Source organism: Petaurus breviceps, unplaced genomic scaffold (assembly GCF_028583685.1).
Source record: "Petaurus breviceps papuanus isolate PSGF00001 unplaced genomic scaffold, PetGlider_PUasm1.0 189, whole genome shotgun sequence".
Lineage (NCBI taxonomy): Eukaryota > Metazoa > Chordata > Mammalia > Diprotodontia > Petauridae > Petaurus > Petaurus breviceps.
The window spans coordinates 19100710-19125537 of record NW_027185809.1 but is presented as its reverse complement, the minus strand read 5'-3'; the positions used below and the strand labels follow the sequence as shown (position 1 = coordinate 19125537).

Below are 24828 nucleotides of genomic sequence, written 5' to 3'. Positions count from 1 at the left end.
CTATCATAATGTTATAAAGAATTGTATCCAGAAAAATATATTTTCAGGTATCTCTAATGAAAGATTACAGTTTGGGGTTTTTTTGGTGGTCACAGGAACCTAATATTCAATGTGTTAATAAGATTTGAGTGTTTTACTTTCACACCTTTTTCTAGGAACGTTGCCCTCACACAAGTTGAGGATTGACTGTAATTACAAATTGGACTGCAATTGCATTGTGGAATGCCTCCATCTCCATACTTTTTTTTTACATCAGTTCAAAAATTCAGGAAAATATAATTTTAGAACTGGAAAGATGCTTTGAGATTATCTAGTCCAGGGGTAGGAAACCTGTGACCAAGACCACATGAGGCCCTCTAGGTCCTCCAGGGAGGCCTTTTGAATTAATTTAAATTTCATAGAACAGATTTCCTTAATAAAAGGAAATGAAGTTTGTATTCAGTCAAAGGGCCTCCCTGGAGGACCTAGAGAGCCATAGGTTCTGCAACCATGATCTAGTCTAATTGAGGCTCAGAGGGACAAAGGTTACACTGTCGGTAAAAGACTGACTCAGGACTAAACGAAGAAACTATCATAGACGTTACGAAAAAATGTGTTAAAGAGACCACATTAAGAACACAGAAAGTCTTAAAGATTCTCAGGATAACAGGGAGATTAAGAGAAAAGCATTTATTGTTGCCTAATGAATAATTCTGATGTGAAGAGGTGCACAGACTTAGTGGGATCGTGTCTGGACTTCCAGTCTAGTACTCTTTCAGTGAAACTGTGCAGACTATTGTAAAGCCCTCTGTAAACACTGCAACTCGAGAACCAAGAGCCTCTGACATCCCCATGCATCCACTGTCTAATGCCACTCATCAGATACTGTCTTATGAAACTTCATACTGAAATGCTACCTCTTTATTGTTTTTTAACTGTGTATCTTATCGTTCTAATTAGATTGTAATCTATCTTCTCAAGAGGAGGGCTTTTTAAAATTTCTCTGCTTCTCCAATAAGGTCTATAAAAAAAATTGTATGTAGTAAGTGCTTAATAAAAATAAAAAGTTACTTTGGAGGAGAATACCATATTACTTGAGCACTGCAATAATATAATATAGCTAAATGATATGAAACACACACACATGAACATTCTTGGCTCAGTATCTTTAAAGTTTTTTGGCAAGGCATTCGGGGTTATGTGACTTGCCTAGGGTCACACAACCATCAAGTGTCAAGTGTCTTAGACTAGATTTGAACTCAGGTCCTCCTGACTACAGGAGCAGTGCTATATCCACTGTGCCACCTAGCTGCCCCTTAAATCTTTAAGCATTTTCAAAAAAATAATGATTCACAAATTTCTTTTTTCTTCTTGTCAAGAAATCAGACGTCTCAATCTGCCAACTCCGACTCTGGCTTTAAATAACGATGACAAGTATCTGCAGGGGGTCCTGGAGCATCCATAAAGACGGACCGGGCTAAAAAGAACACTGCATCCCCATGAGGACCTGGCAGAACTTTCTTCAAAGCCCAAATGGAAGTAATCGTGAGGGGAAAAAAATAAGTTAAACCTCCCGAACATCCCAAGACAAAACAAAGAAATATAAATAGCGATTCAATCGTATTAGAGAGGCAATGGCGTGGAACAGAAAAACAAAAACACAATCAGGAGAACTGGAATTTGCCTTCCTAGTACCCGCATCTCACAGTGCAATGTTGGGTAATGCTCTGTATTTCTATTATTCGCTTTTGAAAAGTTAGTTATGAATTTGACTTTTGAATGTTAAAAATTAATTTCGACTTTCAACAAGTAGCCATAACAACTTGTTACTTAACTATTCTTTCTTTCTAAGCCTCTTTCAATTATCTTTGTGCATTCATTCCATTTTTGTATACATAATTTTAACTTAGATAATTGTAACCAAAGTAGTCTCTCTGAGGTATAGGTCTAGCAATGGTATTGCTAAATCAAAGGCTAGCAGGGTTTAGTGACTTTGGGGGGGTTACTTCTAAACTGCTTTTAAGATTTCTACCATGTTTCTTGAGATGATCAGGGAAAAAGGAAAAGAACCTATATAATATAAAAAATTTGTAGCGGCTCTCTGTGATGACAAAGAACTAGAAATTGAGAGGATGCCCATCAATTGGAGAATGGCTCAAACAGTTGTGGTACATGATTGTGGTGGAATACTACTACGATGACATCTAAATGAACAGAACCAAGAGAACAGTGTATATAGTAACAGCAACTCTGTTCAAAGAATAATTGTGAACCAAGTTATTTTGATTATAAATACTCAAATCAACTAAAAAGGGCCTATGAAGATGCTATCACCCCTCCAGAGAAATAACTGATAAATAGAACAAGTATGCACAGAATGGTTTTACATATATTTATGAATCTGTGTCAAACGATGGCCTTTTCTAGTATTGGGGGAAGGGAGATACTTTGGAACTTAAAACATAGCCAAAAAAAAATAAAATTAATTTTAAAAAGTTCTACTAACAAGTGTATTAGTATGCTTGTCCTTGAACAGCCACTCCAACAATTATTATTTTTCCATTTTTGTCACTTTTGTCAATCTGATAAGTCTGACGTAGAATTTTAGAGGTGACAATTTGCTTTTCTCTAATTATTAGTAAATTGGAATACTATTTTTATGTGTTTATTGATATCTCACTTTATATCTTTGGCAAAATGGCTTTTTTAAAAAAATCAGCTATATATCTTTGTATATCACACCTTAAGATCAGAGAATTTTGTTGTAAACATTTTCCCCCAGTTAAATGTTTCCTTTCTAATTCTAGTTGTATTGATTTTGTTTGTGCAAAAGTTTTTCAATTTATGTTATCATAATTGTTCATTTTACCTCCTATAATCATTTCTATCAAATATTTGACTAAGAACTATTTCCCAATGCATAGCTGAAAAAGTGATCTCCTACTCTGATTTGTTTACATGACTTTTTTTTTTATCTAGGTAAGAGGTTCTTAACATTTTTTGTGTCACAGGTAGTAACAATTAGTAAAACCTACTAACTCCAACTCATGATAGTTTGTTTTTTGTTTGTTTGCTTTTGTTGTTTGGCGAAGCAATCAGGGTTAAGTGACTGACTGAGGGTCGAGCTGACGGCGATTAAGTGTCAAAGTCAGCTCCTGACTCTAGGGCCAGTGCTCAATAATTTGTTTTTAAAGACACTGCCAGTCAGCCAAAAAGCTTTTATTCAGTGCCTCTGTGCCAGGCACTGTGCTAGCATCTGGAGACACAAGGAAAAGCACAAAGACAAATCTTGCTCTCAAAGAGCACAGTCTAATGAGAGAGACAACATCCAAGCAACTGTGGACAAACAAGCTACAGAATCAAGGAATCGAATGCCAGAGTGGAGAAGAGGACATGTTCCCCCACAGGAGAGTGATGGTACAAAGGTAAAACGGACATGCCTTGTCAGGAGAATGGATTGGGTAGAAGGTGGTGAGGATTTGAAGATGACAACTTGGCTGGGAAACTGGGTGACTAGGGAGGATGGTGGTACCTCTGATAATGGGACAGACATTAGGAAGAAGGGAGTGTGTATGGGGAATAGGTAATAAGTTCAGTTTTGGACCTGCTGAGTTTAAGATGTCTAAGGGACATCCAGTTCAAGATATTCAATAGGCAGGTAGAGATAAGAAACTCAAGGTCAGGAGAGGATAGGGCTATACCAAGGGTAGGGAACCTGCACCCTTAAGGCCACATGTGGTCTTGCAGGTCCTTAAGTGCAGTCTTTTGACTGAATCCAAATTTTAAAGAACTTTTTTTGGGGGGGCTTTTTTGGAGGAGGGAAGGCAGGGCAACTGGGGTTAAGTGACTTGTCCAAGGTCACACAGCTAGTAAGTGTTAAGTGTCTGAGGCCAAATTTGAACTCAAGTCCCCCTGACTCCAGGGCTGGTGCTTTATTCACTGCGCCACCTAGCTGCCCTAAACTCCTTTTATTTTTATTCATCTTTTGTATTTTATTTTTAAAAAGAACATATTCAAAATAACGAATAAGTTTCAACTAAATAATCCTCTCAGATTAATCAGCACAATTAGAACATTAACAAGCCATAAGGGCTAAACTGACAGCTGCTATGCTCATTATTTAGTCCTAACTTCCCCTGCCTGACCGGCACCACCACCTCACAGGGTTGGCTGGCGAGAGTTTATGGGGGTCAAGTATTCCAGTTTGTGATCAGGTTTTGACTACAATATACTGTGTTTCTGTTTGAAGTGAAATTTGGGAATAGTTACACAGCTCAATAGTTTTTTTTTTTTAATTCTATCTGCTTACCAGCCCATCACGTCAAGGTCAAAAAGACACTGAAGAAAACAGATTTTTTTTTTTTTTAGTGAGGATTGGGAATTGCAATATTATCTTGTTTCTATTAAAGATGATTTGCTTGCTCTGTGATACTGCAATAACAACATTAAAGAAATTCAGTGCTCATCAGCATTATAACACTCATAAGGACAACAAATATTTAAGTTAGAATGAGGTGCAAAAGGTTGTATTACAGAAATTAAAAGGTGAAAAGCAAAAGCAAAGGGAATTCTTTCAAGTAGTAATAGGACCTAGAAATAATGCCACTGAAGCAACTTATAAAGTAGCGTAAATACTCAGGAAAAAAAGAATTCAGTGATGTAGAAATTGTGAAAGAATGAATTAGACCTTGATAACATTTCAAAGTACAAACAACTGCCTCTTTCAAGGAGTACCGTAACTGATTGGCAGCATGAATCAGACTTCAACTTAGCAGAACAATGCCATGCAATACTTCAAAAGGAAAATATCTATTATTCAACTGCTTTAAAGGAATCAACTGATACTACTGACTCAGCACAGGATTTGTACTTCATTGAGGTCTTAACAGATTTTCTTTTATGTTCCTCACTTTGGGTTGGGTACTCTTGCAAACAGAACATGGGGAATAGATATCTTTAACAACTTTCAAGATAAATATCATAGGGGCAGCCAGGTAGCACAGCAAATAAGAGCACCGGCCCCAGTGTCGGGATGACCTGGGGATTGAATCCGGGCTCAGATACTTAGCATCCACCCAGAAATACCTGGCCGTGTAACCTTGGGCAAGTTACTTAACCCCGATTGCTTTAAAAGAAAAAAAAAGATAAATATCATGAAGTTGGAGTGAATTTGGTAAAGTTAGTGAGTGTATGTAGGGTTTATTGTACAAATGAAAAAAAGTACTGACAAATCCAGATTCTCTCATTTCTTTTCTTTGTATCTTGCATCAGAAAAATCTCTGTGCTAAAGCTACTTTTTAAGTGACACTTTGCAACAAGCTGTAAGTATTGTTAACTACATTTGTGCAAATGCAATACAACATCCTCAGTTTTGTAATATGCTAAAGTTGAAAGATGAGGTATTCAGTAGGGATTTACCATATCATTCTAAAGTGTACTGGCTATCACTGGGGCAGGTGTTAACCAAAATTTTATCTCTACAAGAATGGACAATTACATTTTAGGAAGAAGAGAATCAGCAATATGAATTACTGAAAGATTTCTATATAAATGCTGCATTTCTGTGTGATATATCAAATCAAAATAACCTGAATATTTCTTTGCAAGGTAAAACTAAGTCTATATATGATATATGGCTAAAAATCCAAGCATTTTGAAAAAAGCTATTTTTTTTCAAAACACTTCTTGAAAAATAAATTTTGATGAATATTTTCCCCACTTAGCAAAGGTCACTGATGAACAGGATGATATATGTGAATCATTTTAAGAATACACAGTTGTATAGGGCGGCTAGGTGGCACAGTGAATAGAGCACCGGCCCTGGAGTCAGGAGGACCTGAGTTCAAAACCGGCCTCAGACATTTAACACAAAACTAGCCATGTGACCTTGGGTAAGTCACTTAACCCCAATTGCCCTAACCTTCCCCCCTCCAAAAAAACTCCACACAGTTGTTATAGATCTATTAATTGGAGAATACAATGAAAAGTTCACTGACTTTAAGAATCATGACATAACATTGTAATGGCAAGCAAAGGAGTACTTAGCACCTTGTTTCAGCTCTTCAAGAGCCTTTGAGCCTCACCTATGATTATATCAAGTTTTTGTTAGAAACAGAACCTGTGAAGCCCACAGTGGGAGGGATTTGCCAAAGACCAGAGCAGGAAGGATGTAAGAACAGGGAGAAGAACATCTTCCAGGAGCTGGAAGATGCCTACCTGTGAATCTGGGTGATGGTTGGGTGAATTCAGACAAGAGTTGGGAGCATGGAAGAGGAACGTGGAGTCTGTGAGTCCGCCCTCAGTCACTAAACTGTATCACTGGCAGATGAACTGTACAGTTTAGCTAGTGTGGGAAACTGCAAGTCTTACCATATCATGTGACTTACTCATAGCAGTTTCGCGTGCCCACCCACTCCCCTTACGCCAATGGCTCTTCATTGAGTTGAGTAGGAAACCATTAGTACTGTAGTACTCTAAACAAACCATGCAAATTGGCTTTGAGAAATATAATGACAATACACATGTGCTAAGAATTCTAGACTCATAGCCTGAAGTTCACAAGATAAATGTGTATCCATATGCCACTGGTAAATACAATGTTGTTCTGTTTTCAAGTGGTGTGACAAACAGAATTATGTCACATGACAATTATACAATAAAAGGTTATATAGCAATTTTTGGACTAGAAACACACACACACACTGTACGACAATTATGTGGTGAAATGCAGCAATTTATATATTATTACTGATTTATTGCAACACAGATAAAAGGAAAAACAATCACCTGGAAGTGGACAAGAGGTTCATCTATTCATCGTTGCTTTCTATCCATCAATTCATTGTACCCAGCTTGTTCAGGGGTAGGAGGGGCTATTAATATAGTCTCAGTCCTTGAGATCCCAGGTTATGATTAAGGGAGTGGGGCTGCTAGGTTGAGGATGGAAGGGCAGGCATAGCCAATTTTTTTTGGATACCCTCCAGGAAAGACCATGATAGCAACAAACGGTAATGTTTTTTTGTTTGTTTGTTGCTTTTTTACAGGGGGCAATTGGGGTTAAGTGAGTTGCCCAAGGTCACACAGCTAATAAGTGTTAAGTGTCTGAGGCTAGATTTGAACTCAGGTCCTTCTGACTCTAGGGCCAGTGCTCTTTTCACTGTGCCACTTAGCCACCCCTACAGTAATGCTCTGATCACAGTTTAATGAGGGAAGATGTCAATGGGAATGAGAAGGGGGGGGGAATTACAGTGGTGGCGGGGAAGAGTTTGAGGTCTCATTTGGTAGTGGGGGACAGACAACTTAGGGTTAATTTTGGGGGGAAGGACAACTGGGGTTAAGTGACTTGCCCAAGGTCACACGGCTAGTTTTTGTGTTAAGTGTCTGAGGCCAGATTTTAACTCGGGTCCTCCTGACTCAAGGGCTGGTGCTCTATTCACTGTGCCACCTAGCTGCCCCAGGGTTAATTCTTTAACACACCCACACCACTAAAAATTGGCAACACATTAGGATCAGTTCATTAGCCTAATATTTTGCTGGTATTCTACTGCTACTGCACACATCTGGAGCATAGCAGGACTGGGGGTCCTTAATAATAAAGCCTAGCTAGCTTCCCTTAATTTACCACATATTTTCAGGATGTGATCTTAATTGTGAGACAGTTTCCCAGTGTGGCTCCTATGCTCCTCTAATGTATGAGACAGTTTGCAAGTAACTCATTCTCCCTTAATTTATAGGACAGTCCATAAGTGACTTCTAGGTTCCCCTTTTCCATCTTACTTCCTACTACTGTTACACACACACACACACACACACACACACACACACACACACAAATTTACTTACTATGCTGACTAGAGGGGGAGGGGGAGTTGTCAGGCATCCAGAACAAGATACTATTTTAGCAGGAGGTAGAGAATTCCAGATAAGGGAAAGAGTGAAAATGTCTAAAGTTGGGAGATGGAGTGTTTCTATAAGGAAGGGTAAGAAGGGCCAGTGTTACTGGATTGTACGGTGTGTGGAGAAAAGAGTAAAAAAGGCTAGACAAGGAGGAAGGTGCAAGATCATGAAGGGTCTTAAAGGTCAAACAAAGAAGTTTATATATTATCCCAGAAAAGCCACTGGAGTTTACTGAATGGTAGGTGACTTGGTCAGACTTGTGCTTTAGGAAGATCAAGATGGCAGCTGAGTGGAGAATAATAATCATCAGCACTTATATTTACATATATTATACCATTTGATCCTCACAACAACCCGGGGAGATAAATGCTATTTACCCCATTTTACATTTGAAGAAATGGAGGCAGACTGAGGTGACGCACTTAGCTACCAAGTGTCTGAGGTTGTATTTAAACTCTGAGTTTCTTGAATCTGGTTTCGGCATTCTATCCATTGTGCCTCCTAGCAGCCTTGTGGATACATTGGACTGGGGAGAAACTCAAGTCAGGAAGACCAACTAAAAGGCTAATACAGTAGTCCAAATGTGAGATGATGGCCCGTATCAGGGTGGTGGCAATGTCAGAGGAGAAATGGGAACACACCAGAGATGTTATAGAAGATAACACGTCTTGGCAACTATATGAATATGGACAGGGGTGAGAGAGAGTGAGGAGCTGGAGATAAAACAGTTTGCAAGGATGAATGACTGGGAGGATGGCAGTTCCCTGGGCAGTTAGGTAAAATGAGAAGAAAGGGCATAGGGGGGAAAAGATGAGTTCAATTTTGGACATACTGAGTTTCAAGATGTCTAACAAGTCAATTCTACCTTTGAATCTGTCCTTTCCTTTTCATTTATCATCACCATAACCAGAACTTATTTAGCACTTCAAAATGTGCTTATTTAAGCCTTACAACAGTTTGAGATAGTTACTACCACTATCATTCCCATTTTACAGAGGTAAAAAAGATAGTTACTTGAAACTATGAACTGTCAAAGATAGATGGGATTGAAACCTACGTCTTCATTTTCTCTTTTATGCCATGTGGCTTTTCAGACACATATTAACTCAGGTCTATAGTAATCTCTCTCCTCCTAAATTCCTAGACAATGTACTGTTTTTATCATTTCATCACAAGCATGATATGTGTTTTGTATGTTTTCATATGTTTAGAGTCTATTCTCCTGAAATAGACTATAAGCTCCCTCGAGGCAAGGACCATGTCTTATGCTTCTGCATATTCCACTGGATCTAGCACAGTGCTCTATCCCTAACAGGTGCTTAATAAATATCAGTTGATTTAATGAATGAAAGTAGGGGCAGTTAAACAGTCTTGAGAAAGTCACATACTAGTAAGCAATTCTTGGTAATCCATAATTACAGAGGAGACCAATGGTATGCATTCTGGGAGAGACTTGCTATGCAATTTGAAGATAAGGATGGCAAGCAGTTTAATTCCTTCAACTAACCTTTATGGTTAATCAAACAGCAAGTTGTCTAAGAAAACCTGAGGACTCGGGATTGTCAGGAGGCAAAATGTATACATTGCCTAGTGTTCCTTCTTTCAAGAAGTTTGCTGGGTATACATTTTTCTCAGTGGATCCATTTGTCTTAAGCTTGGCACATCTGTGGTAGAAGACAGGCAAGGCTTATTGATCAGAAGGGCCGTTCCACATGCATACAACAGATGAACAAAAATATACATAAATTTGCAGCATATCATGTCCAAAAAGAGCTCAACAACCCTCACAACTTTAGAGCCCACACCTGGCTCTTTATGGTTAGTAAATCAACCAGTAAGACGTTCCCATTCCACATTAAAACTGAAACTTCCCTTCCATATTTCACCATAAGAAATGATGAAACAGATGGTTTCAGAAAAACCTGCAAAGACTTATATGAAACGATGCAGGACGAAGGGAGCAGAAGCAATAGAACAATGTTCTATGATAATAACAAAGAAAAACAACTCTGATAGACTTAAAAACTCTACTCAATGTAATGACCAACTATGTTTCCAAAGGACCAGTGATGAAGCATTCTACCCACCTCTTCACATAGAGCTAATGGATTCAAGGAGGAAAATGACACATATACTTTGAACGTGGCCAATGTAGACATTTATTTTGCTGAACCATATTTTTTGTTAGATAGGTTTTGTTTGTTTGTTTTTTTCCCCAACAGCAGAATGGTGGGTGATAGTGTAAGGGAAGGGAAGCCAAATTAAAAAGAAAGAAAAGACATTCACTGGAGGATTTTTTAAAATGCATAGAAAAAAACAGAAGGCAGAAAGAATCTTAAGTAAAGTTAAATGATAAATTATTAAATATTTTAAAAATAAAAGTTATATACGTAAGAGTTTTACTTTTCATGCAAAATTCTCTTTTCCTATCCTATTTTACATATGGAAATGCTTATTTTATGTTCAAAGCAAAATATTAAAAAGGAAGCTATACTTTGTATTATATACATGAAAGCAAGTTCATGCACAATCCCCTTTCTCTGTTCTACTCTGTATGAAATTGGTTATTTTGTGTGGTGTTTGTTACATTTAGAGTTGAAAAAAAAAACTTTTCTAGAGATCAGACTGGACAAATGGAGCTAAGAGGTTAAAAAATGGGATGAGCTGTCAATCTCAGATCAAATAAACTCCACACCCCAGTACTACTCACACACAAGCCACAGATCTATCTCTTCTCTACTAAACTGAGTTCCACAAAGGCAGATGCTTCAACTTACCTGATTATTTTATTTGTCTATGCTGCAGCTGTCTAACAAGGAAACAGAGTCTTGCAAGGCTAGATCTATGTTACAGTGCTCCACATGACAAGTAAAATTTAAGAATATATATGTCCGGTAGACACTGGAGGAAAAAACTACTATAGAATGTAGTCCAGAATGTCAGTCAGGAAGGATATATGGGAAATCAAGATATTATACAACAAAAGTTAAAAAAGCAGGGAAATTAACAGTTCAGAAGTCATAGGCATGAGGACCAAATGAAGAAATAACAAATATTACAAGAGTTCAAGGATGATTATGAGCTATAACAACTTTAGAAGAAGAAATGTGATTTGAACCTTGGAGGATAGACAGGATTTGTATAGGCAAAGGGAGGAAGGATGGGAATTTGAGGAGGAACACTGAGCAAAGACTCAAAATTGAACGATTGCTATAGTCCCTCAGAATTTTCTTATGAAATGGCGCAATTGAAAAAGTGCTGGATTTGGGATCAAAGAACTAGGGCTCAAATCTCAATTCTGTTACTTGACAACTCATGTCTTCAGGCAAATAATTTCTCTGAGCCCAAGTTTCTTCCTCTGCAAAATGAGAAAGTTAACTAGATGACTTCAGAAGTCATTTCTAGCTCTAAATTTATGATTCTAAGGTCCTACAAGGAAGAAATGTGAGCTAGGTAACAGTAATTAGACAGATTTGTTGCAAGCAAAAGAATGTAATAGCTGATATCAATTGGAAGGGAGTGGTTGGGCTTCCAGTCAACATTTATAGCCACACCCAGCAACCACTTCCATTTCCATACTAATTTCTAATTCCATCAAGTTGTTTTAATTACTAATTTACTTTCCTAATTGGTTTTACTTACCTAGTCAACTGCCTTCTCTTCAGATCTTTAATCTTCCTTAATCCTGTTCTTTTTCTCCTTCAACTTTTCAGTTTTGTTTTTCCCGTAATTGAGTGAAAACAAACGGGAGATCTTGGAAGGGAAGAGACTATAGTATAGGCTGGACAGGACAGTGATTAGTGATAAGACAGAAGGCAAAGCTGCTTAATTCTTACTCTGCATGTTTTTTCTCTGCTAAGGAGAATGAGAGAAGAATGGCTAACAGGGAATCAATACCCAAGATAATTAAGTAGACAGACAACTTGGCTGTCCTTCACAAGTTCAAATCACTTGATCTGGAAGTTCATCATTCTTGAGAACTGAAAGGCCTGACAGATGTCACTGCTAAGGCACTGTCAGCAATATCCAAAAGGTAATGGAGAATAGGAGAGGTAAGACTAAAGAATTGCAAATTTTGTCCTGATTTTCCAAAAAGTCAAAGAGAACAGTGTGCCAGTTAGCCCAATATCAGTGCCTGATAAAATTCTAAAATGAATCATTAAAGAGATGGTAGGTACTAGAAAAGCAAGTGCTAATTATAAAGAGCTAGCACAGTCTCACCAAGAACAGGTCATGTCAGACTAATCTTATTTCCTTTTTAACAGTTACTAAACCAGCAGACCAGGAGAAGGGTATGGATATAGTTTAGAGAGGTTTTAGTTCAGCATTTGATCAAATATCTCATACTACTCTTGTGGAAAAAAATATAGGGAGATACATACTAGTTAAGTTAAAGATAGCATATCCATCAGATCTGCAGAAAACACAAAGCTGGGAAGAATAGCTACCACACAGGAAACCACTATCAGGAGTCAGAAAGAATGTTGATAGGTTAGAGCACTGTGTCAATTTTAAGATGAAATAAAAAAGCACATAGGTAAAGTCGTATGTCTTGAGTTCAAAAAGTCAATATCATAAATATAAGAGAGAGGCCCTAATAATGTGTGCGGTATAGGGACCCCAAAAATCCCCTACCCAAAAAAACTAAAAGTCAGAGATATATTGAGGAAGGAACAGGAAGTTTTATTCAGTTCTCTCGAGAAGAGGGCATCCCTTCCACTAGTATGAACCAGCATAATGAGGCATACTACAGAACACAGAACAAGAATTTATACCCTAATGCAGCCAAGCCCTCTCCCACTGGCCGAGGGGCAGGCTTACAATCTGTGTATGAAATCTCCAATGATAAAGAACAAAGGAGCCTGCCACTATTTCTCAGTGGCTGGAAGGGAGTTTACAAGAAACAAGGACATAGGGGATAGCCAATCCAAATGTACCTATCCTTATTTGGCAAAAGCCAAAGTGAAGAAGGGAGAAGGGCTCTAAGAGATTCCTAAAATTCCTGAATGGCTTCAAACTGATTGAAAGCAAAGGAAGGGGGGAAGGGTCCTTGGTTGTGTAATTTCCTAGGAAACTCAAGACTTAGGTCTGTCCAGATAGTTTCTGTTCTTTCTCCTCATTCTGAGAAGTCTTCACAGGAGGTATATAGAGAGAGTATACCCCACTCAATAGCAACAGTTTGTCTGAAAAAGATCCAGGTCAGCAGTATATTATGGCAGTCAAAATAGTTCATGTAATCTGGGGCTGCATTAAGAAAGGCAAAAGCTCCCAGAAATCAGGTGATCTTCCCTCTGAACTCTTTCCTAATCAGATAATAGCTGGGTCACTTCATTTGGGCACCACAATTTAAGAATACTGATAACACAGAAAGCACTGAGAAGAGGCAACCAGGAATCCATGTCACGTGAGTATCAGTTAAAGGAACTGGATATGTTTGACCTGGAGAATGGAAGGGGAAAGGTGGGGTGAACAGATGATAGGGAGGAGACAGGAAACAACAGCTATGTTCAGGAAGAAGAGATATTAAACTTGTCTGGCACCAGATGCCAGAACCAGGAGCAATGTGTGGAAATACTGACTAATTTAAGATTTGATGTCAGGTAAAACTTTCTAACAATTGTTCAGTCATTTTTTCAGTTGTGTCCAACTCTTCAATGATCCCATTTGGGGTTTTCTTGACAGAGATACTGTAGTAGTTTGCCATTCTCCAGCTCATTTTACAGATGAGGAAACTGAGGCAAAGAGGGTTAAGCGACTTGCACAAGGTCACACGGCTAGTAAGTGTTGGAAGCCAAATTTGAGTTTGGGAAGATGAATCTTTCTGACACCAGGCCAGATGCTTTTATCCACTGTGCCACCAACCTGCCTTTCTAACAAGTAGAGCTATCCAAAAAACAGAATAAACTGCTTGAGAGATAGGATGTTGCCTTTTACTGGAGATCTGCAGGCAAAGACTGATGACAATTTGTTGACTAAGTTCTAGTGGCCTCATCCTAAGCAATACCAAGGAGGCTGCATTTCTGTCAGCCTCCCTCACCAACAAGCACTTACAATGTGCCAGGTGTTGTGGTAAGGACCAGGAAAGCAAATGCAAACCAAAAAGATAAATCTCTCACTTCAAAAAGGGCTTTTTAATGGAGAAAGAAAGGAGCTGAAAAGCAGGGGAGTGGGAAGGGAGGAGAAGGTAAGGACAAAAGAAGATCGAAGAGACAGGAGTATAACTGGGGAAGGAAGAAGGGAAGGAAGTAAGAAAGGAAAGGAAGGAGGAAGGAAAGAAGAAAGAGAGGGATGGAGGGTGGGAGGGAGGGAGAGAGAGGGGAGGAGAGGAAGCAAGAAAGGAAGGCAGGAAGGCCTGGGATCAGTTTCTTTCTAGGAGGAACATGGGGTTTGAACCTCCAAGTTGAAAGATAGCTTACTTTTTTTTTTTTTAAAGCAACTGGGGTTAAGTAACTTGCTCAAGGTTACGCAGCCAGTTATTTCTTGGTGTGGTGGTTAAGTATCTGAGTCCGGATTTGATCCCAGGTCATCCCAACTCTGGGGCCGCCCCTAAGCAACTGGGGTTAAGTAACTTGCTCAAGGTTACACGGCCAGGTGTTTCTGGGTGGGTGATAAGTGTCTGAGCCCAGATTCGATCCCAGGTCATCCCGACTCTGGGGCTGGTGCTCTCACTCACTGCCCTGGCCGTCCCTGCTTACTTTTTTTTTTTTTAAAGAGTTTCCTGTGTGCCCAGCACAGCTGCATCTTCAATGTGAAATGTGCTTACCAAGATCTACCAAAGTAGCTTTTAATGTATAGCATGTTGACATCCTTTATTCTTTCTCGATCTTCAGTTCCTGAACCTGACCCAATCTTACCACTTACCTAGTTCTTTGACTTTGGGCCAGTCACTTTATCATTGAGTTTATTTGTAGAATAAGGAGGTTGAATTAGATGAGGATCCTTCCTGCTTAAATCTTTGATCCAACTCCTATTCAATTCTGAAATTATATATGATTTTTATCAACACTTTTTATAAATACATGCTCACATTTTTTTCAAATGAAACAGACTTAATACAGAAGATGACAAAATCAGAACTTAAAAGGATATTAATATTAATAATGGAGGTTCAAACCAATAAGACAAAGTTCTCAACAGTAATAAATGTAAAGTCCTGCATCAAAGGTGTCAATTCTGTTAGTATAAACAAGGAGACCTGGATTGAAAATAGTTTATTTGAAAAGGTAACTCAAAGTTTAAGTTGGCAAGTTCAGTATGAATCCACAATGTGACACTACCAAAGCTAATGCAAACCCAGATTGAAATAATGGTAGTGTGCTATCTATCTACCAGGATATAAAAGGCTCATTGTAGTATCTGATTCAGATTTGATTGTTACACAGAGTAAATGCTGGATTCGGTATCAGTTACCTTAGCTAAGTCACTTAAATGTCCTTAGTCCTCAGTTTCTTCATATGTTTAAAAAACGGGGGAGGGGGCAGGGTTGGAATGAATGACTTCTAAGTCTATTCCAGACATAACATCTATGACTTTATAAGCATATTAGAGAACACACAGAGAGGTAACTGGCCAGAATTATAACAGGTATATATAATGGGTATGTACTAGGGCTGTTTCACCTAGAGGTCAGAAGATAGGAGAAGGGGAGTTTGGTATATTAGAGTCATTTACAATCATCTGACATGCTAACATATGGAAAGGTGAATGGGCTTTTTCTATGCTGCTCAAGAGAGCAGAACTAGGACAGAGAGAAGTCTGAATTCTGGCTAGGTATTTTATCCGTTACTACCTTGTGAACTTGGGCAATTTGCAACTTCTCTAAGACTCTGTTTCTTATTTTAAAAATGGGAATGCTGTATTAGAGGACCTAGTTCAGGGGTGAGGAACCTGTGGCCTTGAAGCCACACGCTCTCTAGTCAAATGTGGCCCTTTGTCTGAACCCAGAACTCATGTAACAATCCCCTTAATAAAAAGATTCGTTCCGTAAAACTTGGACTCTGTCAAAAGGCCATACCCAAGACTCTAGAAGGCCACATGTGGCCTCAAGGCTGCAGGTTCCCCACCCCTGACCTAGTTCCTGGCAGCCAGGTGTCAGAAGTGGATACAGCACTAGACCTGAAATCAGAAAGACCTGAGTTTAAATTCTGCCTTAGACCTTTATTAGCAGTATGCCCCTGGTCAAGTCATTTAAAATACCTACCTTAGTTTCCTCATCTACAAAATAGGGAAAACAAAAGCACCTCTCTGGATTATTGTGAGGATGTAATGCCACGCACGAGCAGCTTTCCAGAAGAATGCTACTGTGAACAGCTTTTAGGATTCTGATTACACAGTATAGTGAACACTCCATTCCATAACAAATCAGAGTAAAACATTCACAGAAAATCAAGGTACATTCACAATATTACAACTTCTCACAGATAATCAAAATACAGCATTCACAACAACTTATCACAGAAAATGGCCACATAGTTTCCACCAGTGGTCACAAAGTTTTAAACAAAGAACAATCATTTAGCAACTCAATCACTCAATCATCCTTAAAGAGGTTTGCCTCCTCAAAGAACACATACAATAGTCAAAGTTCTCCATTCATTGGGCACACCGAGTTAACTCAGTCACTTATTCAGTTATCAATCACTAAGTACAATCATTTGATCAATCATTCAATCATCCCAAATCATTTACTATTCAAATCATCAAAAAATACACAAACCCTCCACCCCTAGTCACTAGTAAATTACAATTTCTCAGTCAGAACACAGTATCCAAGTAAAGTCTTCTTTCAGCTTGACTCGGGGTGGTCTCTCAGATGCCCTGGAATCCTTCCAGGGTCGAAGGTCCTACTTGGATTCACCAAACTGTCACCTGGGTTCAAAGGCAGACAGCTCCGAGGTGCTTGTCCAGCTCTCCGTGCAGGTCCTGCTCCACATTGGAGCTCACAGTGTCCAGTCCGTGTCAAATCCTTCACAGACTCTGTTCCTGGGAAGACAAGGCTTAACAAAGCCACCAACAGGTTCATTCAAAGTAACAGCATCACAGTCATGCTTCCTCAGTCTTTGGCAGCTGCGGCTGGCCCTGGGAAATCCTCAGTAGCTCCTCAGCAGCTCCGGGTGGCCCTTGGACTCAGCACAAGTTTCAGCTTGTTCCCAGAATCAAAATCACTCCATCCAGGTTTTCAAAATCAAAATCATTCTCTCCACCCTGGGAGAAGGCTTTCCTCTTCAGCCTCCTCAGCCCCTCTTAGCTTCCCTGGCAGCAGGGGCTTTTGCTTCCATGGAGTCTCTCCCTCTCTGGGGCTTTTCCTTATATACACACAGCATTAGCTTCCTGTTTCAGCCAATCCCTTCCTGTTAAGTCAGCAACAGGCATTCATACCTTCTGTTTCTTTAATAGAGGCTTGATTAATTACTAAGTGCTAAGTACCTGTTACCTTTGCCAATACAAAGGGATCTTCAAATTACACTACCATTACAGAGGATAAAATAAGATAATATTTATAAAGTACTTTACAAGCCTTAAAGTGCTATATAAATGCTATTATTATTATTATGGTTCTAAACTTGTGATCCTATTAATCTAAGCTACAAGGAGGCAGATGTCAGATTTTTAGAATTAACAAAAAAACATGATGTCTTGCAGAGTAGTTAAATTCCTAAGGCTAGACATATTCAAGACCAGTCAGACCAGTTAGTTATCCATTAAAAAAAACTCTGTAAGGTGAAGATTCCAAGTTAGCTAAGCTCCTCATAAATCCTTCAAAAATAACAAATACAAATAGTAAAAACAAAAAGGATTTTTTAAAAAAAGCAACTAAAGCAGGAAAGTACCAGAAATAATGGAGATAAAAGAGAAATCACACAAAGTATCCCAAAATGTGTTCCATTAACTAAAGAACACATTAAAAAAATTAAGAGATAATACTAAGAAAATCACAAGTTCAAATAAGAGATTAAAGAACCCAATTTGGGAGAAAACCAACCAAAGTTTTAAAATACTGAAAAAACTGAGAAGACATAATCAAAATTACTAGTACAGAGACTGTAATAAAGCTTCATCAAATAGAATTAAAACAGAACAGTTCATAAAAATCAATTACAAGAAATAATGGCACAGAAAAACCACTGAATTAGCAAGGTAATTAAAAATATGTAGAATTAATTGATGGACCTGGAGTACAGATCAAACACATCAACCTAAGATTGCTGACATCTCCCAAAATTAGAAAAAAGAAACCCCAACAAAACAATCTGTACAGGGGCAGCTTGGTGGCACAGTGAATAGAGCACCAGCCCTGGAGTCAGGAGGATCTGAGTTCAAATTTCACCTCAAACACTTAACACAAAAAACTAGTCATGTGACCTTGGGCAAGTCACTTAACCCCAACTGCCCTCCAAAAAGCAAAAAAAAAAAAAAACCCAAAAAACAATCTGTACAAGAAAATAAGTTTCAATAAAGAAACCTGAGGTCCAAAGAAATTAAGAATACACAAAGAGTACAGAGCATCCTGAAAATAAAGAATACAAGATTCAATACTCCTGGATACATTAGCCTCAAAGATAACATAAAGAAAAATGAAAAGGGAAATTAGAGAAATGAGGGGAAAAAACTGTACAAAAGCGAGAAGCATGGGTCATAAATACACAATTACCTATCCAGCAAAACTCACTATCCTGTTTCAAGGCAAGAAATGCACATTTGAAAAGCAAACTTGAAAAAAACTTGCAGAAAGGCATCATCTATTTCTTTTTTTTTTTTTTTAAGCAATTGGGGTTAAGTAACTTGCCCAAGGTTACACAGCTAGTTATTTTGTGTGGGTGTTAAATAAGTATCTGAGGCGAAACTGATGGGATCTCAGGTGTTCTTACTGCACCTTACTGCAGCCACCTAGGCGCCCCAAGGCATCATCCATTTCAAGGAAGTTTTTCAGCATCAATCAAAAATGTAAGTAGTTAGTACAATACAAACCAGCTATTAATAACAATGTGAGAATCTTCAGAAATACTATATTGATGAAATTACTATATATTTTGGAAAGGTTTCAAAAAAACAAGAAAAAAAAAGGAAAAAACTCAAAGTAGTATTAGAAGAGTGGTAACAGCCAAAGGTTATCTCCCGTCCCTTGATAAAAGGGAAGTTCATGGCAAAGAATGGTACAAACATTTTGGAAAACAACTTGACAGTAAACAGTAAATCACAAATCTCTTTTGATCCACAGATTCATTTACTAAGACCCAAAAGATATCATAAAAGGGAGTATTTTTTTTTTTTGGAAGTTGGATATGGCAGCAATTTGTAGGTAGGATTATAATAATGGGGAAGAAATTGAAGTCAGTAGATCACTAAGGAGACTTTTGCAGTCAGTAGTCCATCTTGAAGTAGGGCAGCTAGATGGCACAGCAGACAAGAGGACTGGGCCTGGAGTCAGCAAGATCTGAGTCCATTTTCAGACTCAAGACACTTACTAGCTATGTTGATCCTATGTCACTTAACCCTGTTTGCCTCAATTTCCTCATTTGTAAAATGAGCTGGAGAAGGAACTGACAAACCACTCCAGTATCTTCTCCAAGAAAACCCCAAAAGGAGTCATGAAGAGTCAGACATAACTGAAAAATGATTAAACAACAACAATCCTGAAATAGGGTGATTGCACTGAGAATGAATGTGAAATGAATGAGTGTGAAAATGAATGAGAGAGGTTTTGAAGTAATAGAGAAGACTCGGTTACCAATGAGCTATGAGGGAACTAAAAGAGGGAAAGTATGAACATGATTCCAAGTTTGGAGCCTGAATCGCTGGGAAAATGTTACAATTCACAGAAACAGAGAAGTTATCAGGAGAGCTTGTTTGAGGGAGTAGATGATGAAGAGTTAAGATTTTGACACATTGCATGGGATGCCAAATGCAAAATCATCCACTAGACAACTGGAGATGTAGTACTAGAACCTAGGAGAAAGGCAGAATCTGGAGATACAATATCTGGTAGTTATGCCCATGAACATGGCAGCTGAAGACCTGGAATCACCACAGTTCTTTGAGGGAGAGATTATAGAGTTGACAGTCGAAGCCATTTTTATAAATAACAGATATTATCAGGAAATGGTGTTCCAAAAGCTAATTTTCCATATAATTGGAGCTTGGCCTTTAAATGTTAAAATATTGATTTTAATCATTTTGATGGCACATTTTTGAAAACATACTACCACAGTTATCAATGATATTACTACTTGACACATACCCCCAAAAGAATGTCATACTGTCCTTGTAAGTTATGCTATTTACAGAAACAAAGAACTGGAAAGAAAGTGGGGGACCTATCAATTGGGGAATGTTGGAAAAATTAGAGCATATATAGAATATTACTAAACCATAGGAAATGGCAAACATGAAGATTTCTGAGAAACTCAGGAATTGTTTCATATTAGGAATATGAACCAATAGAAAGTAGAACCAGAACAATTGGCAGGATGATCACAAGACACAAAAGCAGTGAAAGACTTAAGACTTTTGATCAATGTAGTAATCACATGAGATTTCCAAGGCCTAGTGGTGAAACATGACATCCTGCTTATCAGAGAGGTGGCAGAATATAGGCCATGTGTTGATTTCCTTTACCGTCCTTCTTTGTTTCAAGGGACAGTTTTATCTGGGGAGGAGTCGCTGTGAGTTCTTTGAGAAAACGGCCTGTTCCTTGTTTTCCTTTGCATCCCTCCAGCTTAGCATAGCGCCTGGCACAAAGTAGGCACTTAATAAATTTGATTGACTGGAAAGTGACAGAAATGTAAAAAGCATCAATTAAGCACTTTATCCACTTTGGCACATCTTAAATTCCTTCCGCTTCAAACTAAATGAATTTAGGCTTTCCACTGCGGATTTGGCTATTTCTGACTGCCCCTTCTAACATTGCTCTTTTCATAACATTCTCTCAACTTTCTCCGTGACAGTTTCCTACCATTATTGGTAAGCTTTTAACACCTAGTATTGGTGTAAGCCAGGGCTTTCACTGGTACATGTTGTTCCTGGTGAGGCAACTTCTTCACCTAATGCTGCATTGGATATTTGCCCAGGATCACAAAGCCAGAAGGTAGGGCTTAAGGTTCCCCTATACCATCTACTACTTCAAGCTGCCCTCTCAACTCAAATAATTAAACAAAACATGTTCAATGCCCACTGTGTGTTATTCTTTGGTGGTGGAGACTGGTGAAAAGGGTGAAACAGGTAGAAGTAGAACAGCATCTCTCTCTGACAACTCCTCCAAAGATAGAGGTTCCCAAAGTGGGGGATCCTTCCCCCCTGGGGGTGCTGGAATAATGGGGGGGAGGGGAAACGGGATGGGTAAGTAGCTTCTGTGGTATATAGTGGCAACTGTGCCATACTATAGTCACAGCATGACAGAAAAGAAGGCAAATGGCTAAGAATCTCAGATTTTTGGACCATCAATACTTACAAGGTGGCATTGCTAGACAAGCTAAATCACATCAGCAAGTTGCAGCTACAAAGGTCTTTTCCAGGTTCAGAGTGCCACCTCATTCTAGAGGCCTTTCCCCATTGTTAATGTTATTACTCTCCCCCAGTCCTTTATGTTTATTTTGCATGTAACATATATATTTATTTATGGCAATATATATTCTCCCTTGTGGAATGTAAGCTCCCTGAAGGCATAAGGCCTAGCAGATAACAGGCATTTAAAAGCTTGTAGACTCACTGACATAACATGGAGAATGAAGTAGCTCATTTAAACAACTTGATTCCTAGACACTTATTGAAATGATAATCTTTTGTAGGTACAGAAACACTTCTTTTAGATGAATTCATTCAAAATAGAGACTAGATAGGGTGCTAGAAGCAGAGTCAGGCAAACCTAGCTCAATTATAGGCAAGTCACCTTACAAGAGGTTGGTTATTTCATATATAAATACATTATCTATAATATTTGTATATGTATAAATATATATGGGTATATATGTATATGTACATTTTTGTGTGTAAAAATTTGGACAATACCTGTAGTGTCTAGCTCGCATAGGGGCGAGACCCAAATAAGATAATACAGAGAAAGAACTCCTCAAACATTTAAGCACTCTTTTGTTCTTTAATCATTTTTAGTCACGTCCAACTCTTCATGACCCCACTGGGGCTTTCTTGGCAAAGATACTGGAGTAGTTTACCATTTCCTTCTCCAGTTCATTTTACACATGAGGAAACTGAGGCAAAAAGAGTTAAGCGACTTACCCAGGGTAACATTAACTAGTAAGTGTCTGAGGCCACGTTTGTACTCAAGATGAGTCTTCCTGACTCCAGGTGTGGAGCTATATCCGCTGCCCCACCTAGCTGCCACTACATGAACGTAAATTATCATTTGTGAGGTGAAGAAAAATTAAAACACTTCATTTTTCCTTACAGAAAGTCAAATATATTCTACAAGATGAACATTCAACTCTCACTCTCCCTCTTCCCACATACCCAATCCATTTCTAAGATTAAGTCCACCAGATCTCCGCAATATCTGAACCCTTGTCTACTTACTTCAAGACATCCTAGACAATAGTTGTAATAACAACAGACTAGAATGGGGCCTGCGAGCCTTAAATCTCTTTCCACTCCAATATACCCTCCCACACAACGGCCAAAACAATTTCCCCGCAAGTCACCACTATTTCACTCCCTACTCCAGAAATCCCAATGTCTTTCTATCACGTCTGGAATCAAATACAGACTCCTGTTTGTTATTTATCTTTCGTAAACTGGCTCAACCTAGCTTTTTTTTTTTTTTAAATGCCTTATCCTTCTCCCTTTCCTACTCTGGTCCTGCCACACTGGCCCTCCCATCCTCATGTTTGCACATGCCGTCCCTCCATGTGGAATATACTCCCTCTGCCTTGAGTTCCTTGTTTCCTTCAAGATTCAGCTCAAAACTGAAGCTCTCAGCCTCCACTCACTAAGGGTAAATGCTCAGACTTTGGAAATGTTAGAGAGGAAGCTCTGGCGCTTTGAAGCGTGGGCTGGGTGCAGTGAGATCAGCACGAACGAGCCTTCCCGGGCACCTCCCGGAGCACAGGGCGGCCGTTTGAGGGGCCACGTTTTGGGGAAGCCTGTGGCTCGCCTTCTCAGAGCAATCTTTTTAGCCACATAAAGCGAGGAATCGAGAATTGCCGAGAGAGTCAACGTTGGCGATCTGAAGATGGGATAAGTCCACAAGCCCCAGGTGTACAGGTAGAAGTCATGGTTAGAAAGCGGGCTGGGTAAAGGGTTTGGGTTCCCATCAGGGACGTCCGAGTTCGTTCAAACCCTTTCTCGGACACATTCGCTGTGTAGTCGCGGGGGAGTCTCTGCGTGCCTCAATTTGCTCAGATGCAAAAAGGAGGTAATGATACAAAGCGATTTGTAAAGCGCTCTGCAAACCTGAAGCGCTACAGGCGGAGGGGAAGCTTCCCCGAACCGAAATAAACAAACCTACCAACACGTTTACAGAGATGGACTAACCGCCCCGTCATGAAGCATCTCCTTGGGAGGCCGAGAGTCCGCCCCCCCACCGAGCAGCAAGCGCAGGGACTCACCGAGGCTTCACCCCAGGCTCCAGCCCGGGGTCCCAGGGATTAATGGCCGCTCCCAGAGGCCTCTGCGCCTCCGCAGCCCAGCCTTCCCGCTCGCCCTCACAGTCAGCTCAGATCACCCCGGCGAGAAGGCGCTCAGCGCACGAAACCAAAGACCCCCCCACTAACAGTCACGAGGACAGCGGCGGCCCCTCCCGGCTTTCGGAAGGAAGCCAAGACCCCGCCCCTTGCTAATTACCTCGGGCACGGCCAAGGTTACGCTTCTCCCATTGGCTAGGCCAAGAGAGGAAGACCGAAGAGATTGGCCAAAGGATAGATAGGGGGCCGGAGGAAGAGAGAAGGGGGGGGACGCGGAAGAGGCTGCTACGATCTTCCGCCCTCCCCGCGTCCTTTCCGTCCACGGAAACATCCACAGCTTCATTGCTTTAAAGGAGGCGGCGTGGATGGGCGTGCCAGGAGCTGCAGTGTTATGGATGCCCCCTGGTGGCTTCTCTGGGAGTCTCAGCGTCTCTCCTGGGAGGTTGGTGCGCAGAGAAAAGCCATCCCACCCGAGTACGTAGGCTTCTGTTTTTCCTGTATCTTTTTTTGTTTAGTTAAAAAAATTTTCATGGCATCTTAAAAAGTGATTAGCTTAACAAACAGGAACATTTTATTTTTTTTGCTTTTTGGAGGGCAGTGGGGGGTTAAGTGACTTGCCCAAGGTCACACGGCTAGTTTTTGTGTTAAGTGTCTGAGGTCAAATTTGAACTCAGGTCCTCCTGACTCCAGGGCTGGTGCTCTGCGGCCACCCAGCCTCCCCTAAACAGGAACATTTTCAAAAGGGAAAAGAGAATATAAATATATGAACCATGAATGTATTACAGCTTTTTGAAAAAAAAAAGTATATTTTAAATTTAACAGTCCTATCAACAGGGCAAGGCAGCTAGTTTGGTGCAGTGGATAGAACACTGATCCTGGAGTCAGAAAGCCTCATCTTCTTGAATTCAAATCTGACCTCAGACATTAGCTGTGTTGTGGTTGTGTGGTTTGTCCTTTCTGGAAGAGGACCATGACATCAGGGAGGTGATGCTGATGGGGTGCTTGGGTGCTTGAACCCCAGTTTATAAAATCACATCCAGTTCGAAAATCACATTTCTCCCCAGCCTCAAATCTCCCTAGTCTCAAAACATTGTCTCAGGCAGTTTCTCTAGCTCAAGGGCAGTATGCCCTAGTAAAATACTTATCCCTCTTTCTGATAGAGTAGCCAGTTGCACCTATAGAATTTAGTAGTTTGACCCAGGTGTATACTGGCTGAAGCAGCTGTGTACCGGGTCATAAAGATATTTACTACTCACTGACGTATGTATCTTCGACTCAGTCATATGTAAACTCCCTAGCTCATTATATACATCCTGAATCC

At 39.7% G+C, this 24828-nt stretch overlaps 1 protein-coding gene across 6 annotated transcripts in view; it reads right to left on the bottom strand.

Annotated features, from left to right (window-relative positions):
- The window catches only part of WDR89 (WD repeat domain 89), a 66541-nt gene that overhangs the window by 3529 nt on the left and 38184 nt on the right, over positions 1-24828 (bottom strand). The window contains exons 1-3 of one of the 6 annotated variants that reach the window (XM_069092016.1): positions 23433-23608; positions 14737-14852; positions 9383-9539 (exon numbers count right to left, since the gene is read on the bottom strand). The exons of 1 other annotated variant lie outside the window; for it this stretch is intronic. The gene's annotated coding sequence lies outside the window, so the exon portion shown is untranslated. Of the gene's footprint in view, positions 1-9382; positions 9540-10652; positions 10777-14736; positions 14853-23432; positions 23610-24828 lie in introns of those variants that run through there. 4 more of the 6 variants (XM_069092020.1, XM_069092019.1, XM_069092018.1 and 1 more) reach the window with 4 other exon arrangements.